This window comes from Mus musculus, chromosome 12 (assembly GCF_000001635.26).
Source record: "Mus musculus strain C57BL/6J chromosome 12, GRCm38.p6 C57BL/6J".
In the NCBI taxonomy this organism is placed as follows: Eukaryota; Metazoa; Chordata; class Mammalia; order Rodentia; family Muridae; genus Mus; species Mus musculus.
In genome coordinates this window covers 75,701,908-75,714,192 of record NC_000078.6, presented here as the reverse complement: position 1 = coordinate 75,714,192, position 12,285 = coordinate 75,701,908, and the positions used below count along the sequence as shown (strand labels likewise).

At 43.1% G+C, this 12,285-nt stretch overlaps 1 long non-coding RNA gene across 1 annotated transcript; it reads right to left on the bottom strand.

Annotated features, from left to right (window-relative positions):
* Nucleotides 1-2,152: 2,152 nt before the first annotated feature.
* Nucleotides 2,153-12,285, bottom strand: Gm40890. The gene is made up of 3 exons (XR_872828.2): nt 11,741-12,285; nt 3,778-4,171; nt 2,153-2,593 (listed from the first exon to the last, which is right to left on the bottom strand). It is a non-coding gene; the product is annotated as a predicted gene, 40890 (long non-coding RNA).

Here is a 12,285-nt window from a genome sequence, read left to right as displayed (position 1 = left end):
GACAGTTTCTGTGTAGCCCTGGCTGTCCTGGAGCTCAATCTATAATCCAGGCTGGCCACGAACTCACAGAGTTCAGCCTGCCTCTCCCTCTTGAGTGCACCACCACCTTGAGGTACACTGAACAAATTCTTAAATGTATGATTCATTCCATTTTGAGGCAGGGTCTCCTGTATCGCAGGCTGGCCTCGAGCTCCTGCTCCTTTCTCTCCTTTCCAAGCACTGGAACCTCAGGCTACGCCCCAGCTCCTGACTTTGCTCTGCTATGAAGCCTGCTGGGACTCTACAGCTCTCATGTGGAAACAAGCAGAGGGAAAATCCAAAGAGAAATACGAGATGTCCAAAAGTCGTTTGAGAAAGTAAACATTCATCCCATAGTTCATCTTCAGTTGGCCTTCCCCTGCCTCCTCCAGATCTAGAATTCTGCGTCCAGCATCAGCATCACGTGTCCTATGAGTGTGAGCTGCCTTACGCAGAGCTTCGTGGTTCCGTGGCTTACACACCCAACAGCCTGAAGAACCATAGCTATGTCCCTCACCATTTCAGTCTTGCTGCGTTTTGCACAGATGTTTAGGAAGCTGACTCCTGCTTGCAGCCAGGGACACGCGAGAGCAAATCTGATTGTTTCTTAAGGAACCTCTACAGTTTTCTTTAAGAAAAGGATTTTAAGTCTTGTATAGCTTTGACATTTTATTTGTTTACTTTGAGACAAGGTCTCTCAGCCCTGACCAGGCTGGCCTGACCTCACAGAGCTCACTGCCTGTCCCTGCATTCTGAGTGCTAGAATTTAAGGCACGTACCACCATGGCCAGCCTTTGCTCTTTTTTAAAAAACATGTATCGGTGGTTTGTCTGTGCATTTCTGTGTGCCTAGTGCCTATGGAGGCCAGAAGGTATCAGGGTCCTACTGGCGTTATAGGTGCGTGGGAGCTGCTATGGAGGTTCTGGGAATTGAACTTGAGTCTTCTGCTAAAACAGCAAGTGCTCTTAGCTACTGAGTCATCTTTCTAGACAAAATTTATTAATTACTTCTAAAATTTAGTATATTTCTTAGATAATTGTGATTATCTTGCCTGTAATCCCAGCCACCAGGAAGTGGAGGCGAGAGAAAGAGGAACTTGAGTTCTTTTTTGTTTTGTTTTTTTGAGATAGGGTTTCTCTCTTTAGCCCTGGCTGTCCTGGAACTCACTCTGTAAACCAGGCTGGCCTCGAACTCAGAAATCCACCTGCCTCTGCCTCCCGAGTGCTGGGATTAAAGGCGTGCACCACCACGCCCAGCTTTTTTTGGAATTTGAGTTCTCGAATACATAACAAGTGGGAAGCCAGCCTTGGGCTCCATAAAACCCATCTCAGAAAAACAAAAGATAGGGCTGGGTACAAGGTCAGTGGCAGACCTTTTGCTTGGATGCATAAGGCCCTGGGATTCCATCCTAATGCTTAAAAATGAACCAAAAATAAATAATTCATTATCTTCCCTATGATATCACCTCTATGGGGGGAGGGGGGAGGTACTCTTTCATGTATTTCTGCCATCTCTGGGATACAACAGACATTCAATGGCTATATTGTGTTCAATTGATTGATTATGCAGTCCTTAGATACGCTTCAGTAAGTGCATTTGTGTTCAAACATGCAAGTGTGCACGTGTTAGTGGGGAACATTTGTAGCATTCTGCAGCTTCTCAAAGATTTGAAGGAAGTTTAAAATTGGTTTTTAGCATTTTATTCTTTGTTTTGTTGGAGGTTTTTTGTTTGTTTTTGTCTTGTTTTGTTTTTCAAGAAAGGCTTTCTTTGTGTAGTCCTGGCTTTCCTGTATACCAGGCTGGCCTGGAACTCAGAGATTCTCCTGCCTCTGCCTCCTGAGTTCTGGAAATAAAGGTAATTTCCTAAAAATTATTTTCACTTTCTTGAGGTGTTGTGCAGTTATAGAGTAATGAAATATTTTAAGGATATTTGGGATCTTAGAGCAGCTTATAAAACCTTTAGAGTATTAGCAGATAACCATGTGTAATATCCTTGTTTGTTTATCCATAGACACATGGTCCCCTGTAGCCCAGGCTGGCCTGGAACTCACACTATTTAGTTCAGGCTGATCTTGAAGTCTGCCTCTCCAAAGGTCTGGGATTATAAGCAGGGGACGCGCCATCACACTGGCAATTCTAATCACATGAATATTGATTAGAAAGTACTCAGTCAAATTAGCTTAGCTATAATTTGAAGGCAATGAGAACTATTATTTGCTAGACATTCAAAATTTTCTTTTTCTGTTCTGTTCTTTTAATCCATGATAAGAGAAAATACACATGTCAAGTATTATTAACTAAGATAATTTTTTGTATTCATCTTGGGTTTTGGTGGCATACTATAGCTGCTAGGACTGCAGTTATTTGGGAAAGGAGCCCAGCAGAGTGGGGGGAACTCAGACTCCACCATCTTCTAAATGGTCCTAGAGGGTCAGGTAGCAACTCAGCACCACACCCACAGCCCTACCCAGACAGGGTGGGGAATTGCAGTCACAGGGTTAAAGAACTTTGCAACCAGCTCTGAAAGTCCTTGTGCTCTGCAAAGAAGGATTCCTCTGGGATTTGCAGGTGTGCCCTAGGAAGGAAGTTAAAAGTTTATTTTTTAGGATTTTACACTTTTTTGTTTGTTTGTTTGTTTGTTTTTCGAGACAGGGTTTCTCTGTATAGCCCTGACTGTCCTGGAACTCACTCTGTAGACCAGACTGGCCTTGAACTCAGAAATCCACCTGCTTCTGCCTCCCAAGTGCTGGGATTAAAGGCATGAACCACCACTGTCTGGCTAGGATGCTACACTTAAAAGACCACAGGACTTCTTGCAGGCATTGACATAAAAACCAGCCACACATCTGGTTCATTCGGACTTCTGGAGACTCCCTGCCTTCCTGCCTCGAGACGGGGGTCTCTCACCGAACCAGAAGCTCATGGTTTAGTTAGGCTAGCTGGTCCATGAGCTCTCAGCATCCTCTCAATCTCTACCCACAATGCTGGAGTTGCAGGCATGGGCAGCTATACTTAGCTTTTTATGTAGGTGCTGGAAATTCAAATTTAGGTCTTCATGCTTGCCAAGTAGGTACTCTTTCTTTTTTGTTTTTGTTTTCCCCCACTGAGCTGTCTCTTTAGCTCTAAAACAGCCCGTTGCAATAACTACAAAATAGGTGTATGTTTTGAGCTAGAGAAATAGCTTGATTGAAAGAAATTGCTTTCATTGAAAGCACAAGGACTTGCCTAAGTTGGATCCCCAGAATCCATATTAAAGTTGCATATTGTGACACAAATGTGTAAATACATCAGTGAGAAGGCAGGGACAAGCAGATCCCAGTGACTTGAAGGTTGGCTGCCCTGTCCTACTTGACTAGCTCCAAGGCAATGAGAGACCCAGTCTCAGAAAACACGGTGAATGACCCCTCCCTTCCACATGTACACACCCCACATTTGGACACACGTGAACATGAACATCCGTGCACCACCCAGAAACAGACGTATCATCATATACTGGGCCAGTCTTTCTTTGAACATACCTTTTATCTCTTAAATCTGATTTTATGTTTGCTGGCATAAAGCAGTTACAAATTTTTCTAGGTGTTTGACAAAACGACACTGTATCAGTTTAATCACTCTGCTATTAATTGACTTAGTTGAGAAAGGATTTCCAGCCCAGGTTGGCTTTTTACTCCCTATGTAACTGCAGATAACCTTGAACTTCTCCGTTTTGTCTCTGCTATGGTGGGGTTATAGATGGCCCTTTCTACACCATCACACCTTAGCGATGCAGCACTGGGAGTCAAACTGAAGGCCTGTTCCCAGCACCCACATGCTGACTTGTAACCCTCTGTAAACTCCAGTCCGGGGTGTCCAAGGCCCTCCTCTGACTCTTGCAGGTACCAGGCATGTCCATGTCGCCTTTACAGAAAGACAAAATGCTTATCCACAAGAAATAAAAATAAATAATAAAAAACATCACAAAGCGGTTACAATTGGTTGTATGTATGTATGTATGTATGTATGTATGCATGCATGCATGTGCTAGGAACGGAACCCAGATCTTCCGGATGAGCAGTCAGTGTCATCAATCCAGCCTTCCAGCTCTCTGTTCTCTCATCTTCTGTGACCTTTCACTCTTGGGTAAGGGGGTCAAACTTCTTGCTTCACCTGTCTGAAAAGAGAACCCTTATCAAAACCCATATAGCTAATATAAATTTTTGTAATTCACTTTTGTGTAAACTACTTATGTCATAGTTCGTGTTCTATTGCTGTGAAGAGATACCATGATCACAACTCTTATAAAGGAAAACATTTCATTAGGGCTGGCTTACAGTTTCAAGGGTTTAGTTCATTATCAGCATGGAGGGAAAATGGTGGCACCCAGCCAGACATGGAGCTGGAGAAGGAGCCGGGAATTCTGCAGTGGATCCACAGGCAGCAGGGAGAGCAAAATATTGGCCCTGGCCTGGGCTTTCAAAACACCAAAGTCCACACCCAGTGACACACTCTCCAACAAAGCCACACCTATTCCACCAACAAGCCTACATCTGATAATCATTTCAAATAGTGACAGCCACTCCCTAATCATTCAAATACAAGAGCCTATGCAGACACCCTTATTCGAACTATCACACTAAATTTTCACTAAGATTTTTTTGTAGTTCCTTTTTTGTTGTTGTTGTTCCTCTAAAACAGTGGTTCTTTTTTTTTTTTTTTAAGATTTATTTATTATCATATGTAAGTACACTGTAGCTGTCTTCAGATGCACCAGAAGAGGGCGTCAGATCTCATTATGGGTGGTTGTGAGCCACTATGAGGTCGCTGGGAATTGAACTCAGGACCTTCAGAAGAGCAGTCGGTGCTCTTACCCGATGAGCCATCTCACCAGCCTTAAAACAGTGGTTCTTAGTCTGTAAGTCAGGATCCCTTTGATACTTGAATGACTTCTAACAAGGGTCATTTATCAGAAATCCTGCATATCAGATATTTACATTATAATTCATAACAGCAGAATTACAGTTATGAAGTAGCAATGAAAATAACTTTATGGTTGGGGGTCACCACAGCATGAAGAGTTGTATTAAAGAGTCTCAGCGTTAGGAAGGCTGAGAACCACAGCTCTAAAATATCTGCTTGAGAGATAATTTCTGTTAATCTTATATTCAAAGCATTTCATGCACGGTGAAATACATCCAACAGACACAAGTATGTTACCGTTTTAATAGCTTATAAGAAGGTAAGACAGGGCTGGGCGGTGGTGGTGCACACCTTTAATCCCAGCACTTGGGAACAGAGGCAGATGTATTTCTGAGTTTGAGGCTAGCCTGGTCTACATAGCAAGTCTGAGACACCCAGGGCTACACAGAGAAACTCTATCTCAAAAAAAACCAAAAGCAACCAAACCAAACAAAGAAGGTGAGATTGTACAGATTCATTAGGCTTTTGAAGATACAGTTTTAGTCTACAGTTACGACAGAAGGAAGTGAGTTTCGGTAACCCTTTGTGATAAATCACTTTTGCTGTCTCTGCTGTAAAGCAGCAGTGGATAGGATTCTCTCCCTCCTCCTCTCTTCCAGAGACATTTGAAAGCCCCAAATCTGTTAGCCATTTGATCCCTAGGAATCTCGGGAATTGATCAACTGCCCTGGGTTAGGCCTGAGATAAAGATCATGCATAATCAGTTTTTCAAGAGATAGAAGTAGGAACCCCTCCCATGATCAATCTTATCACCTTGACTATGTTTTAGGAACATCACAGAAACACTCCTCTGGGTGTGTGAGAATATTACAAGAAATATTTAGCTAATGAAGGAAGACATATCCGAGAATGGGTGGAGCCATCCATCCCTTGGGTCAAGGTCAGGTTTGCTGGCAGACTCTTTATTCATCTCATCAACTATCAATAATGTATAGTTAATGAGTTAGATATATTCTAAATCAAATTGAAGGAACATGGGGCAGCTCAGTGGTTAAGAGCACTTCAGGAGGATCTGGGTTTGGTTCCCGTACCCTCACAGTGGCTCACAACTCTAGTTCCAGGATATCTGATACCTTCTTTTGAAATCCTCAGGCTTCAGGCATGCATTTGGTCCACATCCATCCATCCAGGCAAAACACTCATACACATAAAATAAAAATAAATAAGTCCAGCTGTGCATGGTGGCAGATGTTCTTCATCCCAGCACGTGGAAGGCAGAGGCAGGTGAATCTCTGTGTGTTAGAGGCCCACCTGGTTTACATAGTGAATTCCAGGTCAGTCAAAGCTATATAATAGAGAGACCTGTCTCAAAACAAACAATCATAAATAAGACAAATACCTTTTTAAAAAGATCTATCTATCTATCTATCTATCTATCTATCTATCTATCTATCTATCTATCTATCTATTTATTTATTTTATACACATTGTTCTGATTGTGTATATGTCTGCATGTCAGAAGAGGGCACCAGATCCCATTACAGATGGTTGTGAGCCACCATGTGGTTGCTGGGTATTGAACTCAGGACCTCTAGAAGAGCAGTCAGTGCTCTTACCACTGATCCATCTCTCCAGCCCCTCTTTTAATTTTGTTTTTGTTTTTGTTTTTTTGGTTTTTCGAGACAGGGTTTCTCTGTATAGCCCTGGCTGTCCTAGAACTCACTTTGTAGACCAGGCTGGCCTTGAACTCAGAAATCCGCCTGCCTCTGCCTCCCAAGTGCTGGGGTTAAAGGTGTGCACCACCACGCCCAGCCTAAATTTTTTAATGAAAAAAAAATTGAACCTGGAGCTATTAGGATGTCTCAGTGTGGTACAGGTGCTTACTGTGCAAGAGTAGCGACCTGACCTGAGTGGTCACACATTGTGGAACTCACAGAAAGGTGGAAGAGAAGACTTGACTCTAAAGTTGTCCCCCTGACTTCCATATGTGAGGCATATGTGTGTACTGCCCTCCACCTCATGGGAGCCCCCACAAAATAATGTACAATCAAGTTTATTTTCTTTCTAATTATTGGACTTAAAATATTTGACTTTAGAAAAGTTTGGGGGCCTAAGTCAGGATATTTATTTCTGTTGCAGAGCGAAAGCATACTAGTTAGTTAGTAAAGTAACACTAGTTAGTAAAGTAACACTAGTTAGTAAAGTAACACTAGAAAATTAGACTTCTGTTATGCTATTGAGTTTAAGACTCAAACAAAATCTCATCTGCCCAAGGGCTGTGCAGAGGTGAGAACCATTCATCTAGGTCTGAAATAAGTCAATAACAGGAGGACGATTTGTTAATTATTAACTCCGAGGTCAAGTGCTAACGGCCTAAAGTATTCTTTCAAGCTTGGAAATTAACCTTTGCTGCCAGACATCCAGTTCTTCCTGCTCAGAGAGCGTGGGCCGAGCCGTGATGGCACCGTCCCATTGTAAGGACTGTCCAGTGTGTGGTTGGGAATATGTGTGGGGCATTAGCTAGCATTTTTTGCCTTTTCCCAAGTATCTAAGTTAGGGTTTTATTGCTGTGACCAGGGCATCTTTTATAAAGGGTAATATTTAATTGGGGCGGGCTTATCGTTCAAAGGTTTAGTCCACTGTTGTCATGGCAGGAAGCAAGGCAGCAGCATCCAGGCAGACACAGTGCTGGAGAAGGAGCTGAGACTTCTACATCTTGATCTGAAGGCAGCTTGGAGAAGACTGTCTCTTCCATACTGGGTGAAGTTTGAGCATTAGGACTCCTCAAAGCTTGCCTACACAATGACCACACCTCCTAATGGTAGCACTTTCCATGGGTCAAGCATATTCAAACCACCACACCAAGATATTACTACTACTACTATTATTATTATTACTTTGGGTTTTTGAGACAGGGTTTCTCTCTGTAGCCCTAGCTGTTCTGGAATTTGGTCTGTAGACCAGGCTGGCCTTGCACTTAGAGATCCACCTGCCTCTGCTATTGAGTGCTGGGACTAAAGGCATGTGCCACTAACGCCAGCTCCAAGGTCTCATTGAATAAATATTTCTGCAATAAGTCCTCAATAGAAACTCTTTTGAGAGATGTTGGCAAATCTTAAAAAGATTCCATTCTTTTCCTATAGATGGTATTTCTAGACCTAAAAAAAAATCTCAGTCTCAGTGTCCTTGACAGAATAAAAAGAACATTTTCATCTGGAAATGCCAGCGGTGTGTGCAAGTGAAGGAGAACCGTGGTTACTTTTCTCAAAGAACAAGCTTCTGAAAGCCAAGGATCCTAGCCTGGTCTTGCAATCCCAGCATTTGAGGTGCTTTGAGGCTGGAGGCTTACCATACGTCTGAGGCTATATGGGCTATAGCATGACTTCCCAGCCACCCTGAGGTAAGAGTAAGATCCTGTCTCAGAAAACAACAATGATGTCATAGAGAGAACACTGACTTCCTTATCCACCACCAACACTGGTGTGTGTATTAAAGTATTAAAACGTCCTCATTTCTTCTTTTTAACTTTAAATAAAAATGTCGGGGCTGGCGAGATAGCTCAGCAGTTAAGAGCACTGACTGCTCTTCCAGAGGCCCTGAGTTCAATTCCCAGCAACCACATGATGGCTCATAACCATCTGTAATGAGGTCTGACTGACGCCCTCTTCTGGTGTGTCTGAAGACAGCTACAGTGTACTCACATAAAATAAATAAATCTTTTAAATAAATAAATATGCCTCAGGCTAAAATTATTTTATTGCCAAAATGTTAATCTTTTATTTGCTTTGCATGTCTATGTTTATATATTTTTTTAAATTTACATCAAAAATTCGTTGTGTATGTACATGCACAGGTGAACGTGGAGACCAGAGGTCGACGATAGGTCTGACTTGCCCTTTCTACCTTAGTTTTTGAGCCGGGGTCTTTTTCTGAACCTGGCACTCAACTGATTGGCAAGGCTGGCTGGCTGTTGAGCTTCAGGGATTCGCCTGTTTCTGTCTGAGAGTGCCAGGGTTACAGATGGTGCTACCATGCCCAGTTTTATGTGAGTGCTGGGATCCAAACCCAGGGCCTCAGGTTTGCATGGCAGGCCCTTCACTGCCCGGCCTTTCTGCCCAGCCCCATTAATTTCCTTCTTACGATTACTTTTCTTTGTCTAACATCTCCATTTACTGTCCCTTTCTATATGACATATATAATATTATTCCAAAGGGATATTTTCTTTGTTCTGTTGTTAAGACGAGTTTTATGTATCTCAGGTTAGCCGAACAGTCACTGAGGGCTGGCCTTGTACTCCTCATCCTCCTGCCTCCACCTTCAAAGCACTGGATTACAACCGTGTGCCTTCATGAGCAGTTTGTGCAGTATCGGGAAGTGAACCCAGGGCCTTGTGCATGTTAAGGCTCTGCCAACTGAGCTACAGCTCCAGTCTTTTTTTCTTTTTTGGTTTTTCGAGACAGGGTTTCTCTGTGTAGCCCTGGCTGTCCTGGAACTCACTTTATAGACCAGGCTGCCCTGGCTGTCCTGGAACTCACTTTGCAGATCAGGCTGGCCTCGAACTCAGAAATCTGCCTGCCTCTGCCTCCGGAGTGCTGGGATTAAAGGTGTGTGCCACCACCCCCAGCTTTCTTTTTTTTAAAAAAAAACAAAAACAAAAACAAAAACAAAACCCAAATCTCACTATCTTAGCCAAAGTTGTTTTGGAATTCATTATAAAAGCTTCTGCCAACATACTGAACTTTGCTTCTTTTCTTCCTTCCTTTTCTTTTTTCTTTTTTTAAAATAAAGTCCGATGTAGTCCAATCTGGCCTTGAACTTTCTATGTAACCAAGGTTGGTCTTGAACCTTCCCAAGTGTTGGGATTTTAGGTGTGTGTAACCACAAAAGGCTAAAGGACTATTATATGAGGTCAATAACAATAAATAGGGAGACAAATATATACAAAGTTTCATGAAATTAGTTCCAAAGTATTTCTAAGAAAAACCAAAGGGGGGAAAAAACATCCTACTTTGTTCTCCAACCTGCTGTGTATTTATACATCTTTATAAATATTCATTGTTCATTCTATAATTTGTATGTGTGTGTGCAGAAATACCATAGAGCATATCTGGAAAGCTATCCGAAAGACTGGCCAATGTGAGCGCATTTGAAAAGAGCAATGGTGGGTTAGTGGGTGGGAACGCACCTTTTCCCATCCTCTTTTGAGGCAGAGTCCCAACATCCCAGGCTGACCTCAGACTCACCAAAACCTGGTTGATGACCTTGAACTTTGGCTCCTCCTGCCTCCACTCTCCAAGTGCTGGAATCACAGACATTCACCTCCATGCCTGGTGTAAGTGTCCGTGACGATTTAACCCAGGGCTTTGAGCATGTTAGGCACGCAGTTTGCCAACATATATATATATTATACTGCATTAGCACATGTGGTTGCCTACCATGAAAGTGAACCAACTGTTCAGGTTGAATAACATTTTTGAAAGAAGTGGACGATTCAAATTCAGCCTTTTCTTTAAACAACGATCTTCTAAGAATACTTTTTTTAGAACTATGTAGTGTGTGTGTGTGTGTGTGTGTGTGTGTGTGTGTGTGTTGTTTGCATGTGTGTATGTGGATCACTAAATTCCTGATGCTTAAGGAAGTCAGAAGTGGGCCTGACTAGTCCCTAGGACTAGAGTTACAACCATTGTGAGCTGCCATGTGTGTGCTAGGAATTGAAGCTGGGTCCTTCTGGAAGACCCAATCCATCTCTCCAGCCCCTCAGCCTTTTCCGACGATCCCAATTTCCCAAACCGGCCTGTCACATAATCCATTTTCCCTCTGATGTGAAATGTCACCTTTATCAACTCACAGGAATATTAGTTGATTTCCAGATTTTTAGTTTTATTTTGTTTTTGTTTTGTTTTGTTTTGTTTTGTTTTCAAGACAGGGTCTATCTGCACAGCCCTGGCTGTACTGAACTCACTTGGTACACCAGGGTGACCTCGAACTCACAGAGAGACACTTGCCTTTGCCTCCCAAGTGCTGGGATTAAAGGCATGCACCATCACTGCCTGGCTATTTCCAGACTTTTAAATCTGGCCTCATTGATTTGGCCTCTGATTGTAAAAGCTTCGGGTACTAGCTTTGTGAAGAGTGTTAAGAAGACTAACCCCTAGTTGCAAACTATATTGTGGAGATTCTTAGATTTCTAGCTGACTTTTACTCAGATTTGTCTGAGTCAGGCTGGGGCTAGGGCTGAAGGCAAATTCTTGCTATATGGCTCAGGCTGGCCTAGAATTCACTTTAATAGGCCAGGCTGGCTTCAAATTGTGATCTTGTTCCTCTGCCTTCCAAGGATATGGGACTCCAAGCACGAGTTCTCATGCCTGGCTCATTAGTCAGCTTTTGAATTCATCTGTTTCAGTTTATGGCATTCACATTATTGTGCAATCCTCACCAGCCTCTAACTTTACAATCTAGATAATTCCGAATAACATTTTGTCATATTCCAAAAAAAAAAAAAGGTGTTGCTCTGTTGGTTTCCTATACGTAGCTGTATCTACAGTCATAACATGTTTACACTATAAACCCTTTCTAACCCAGTACAACATGTATCTCCCTACTTCGTCCATTTATTCACTGTTTACTTGAAAATATTTATATATTTATTACCTAGTGCACCAGGAATTCTGCTAGAGCTCATTGTGAATCATGGATCTGTCATCACGTGTGTTAGACAATCTAGACGTTGCGATAGCGCATGACCATACAAATAGAGAACTGTGAGCTTTGTAAGTGTTAGGAGGGAGATACGGAATTTTGTGGTGGGCTTCCTAGACCTTACCTGCTGAGGGGAGGTCAGACAGTGCGCCCTGAAGAAACGGCTCCAGGGCAGGCTGCTTCTTCCATGCCCAGTGCTCGCCTAACAAGCTTGTGTTCTTCCTACTCAGCTCTAGAAGTTGGCTTCTTCCATTCACCTCCTCCCACAATGGCCTGCATGGGAAGCAGCAATTTCTGCCCTCCTCTTCCTTACTCCCCCAGGACCCTTGCGGTCTTACTGTTCAGGCAAGGACATGTCTGAGGGATTCTGGCCAGGGTCACTCCGTGGTGCTGCCAGAGGGCTCTCTGTTCCTGCTCGAGCTGCCTTCTCTATAGGAATTTTCTCTCTCTGTCCCGGCCCCTGGAGAACTGCATCGAGTCTTTGGGGGACTCCATTTCCAGCTGGAACGAATCCTCAGTGAAATCCAAAGACCTTCCTGTTTTCCTGGACAACGCTTATATCCCTGAGCCGTGAGGAGCGCTGCCTCATTAACAGACATGCCAGGGAAAAGAGCCTCTTCCTGCAGGGAGGGTCTCTGTCCGAGGCACCGCTTTGGTATACCCCCATCC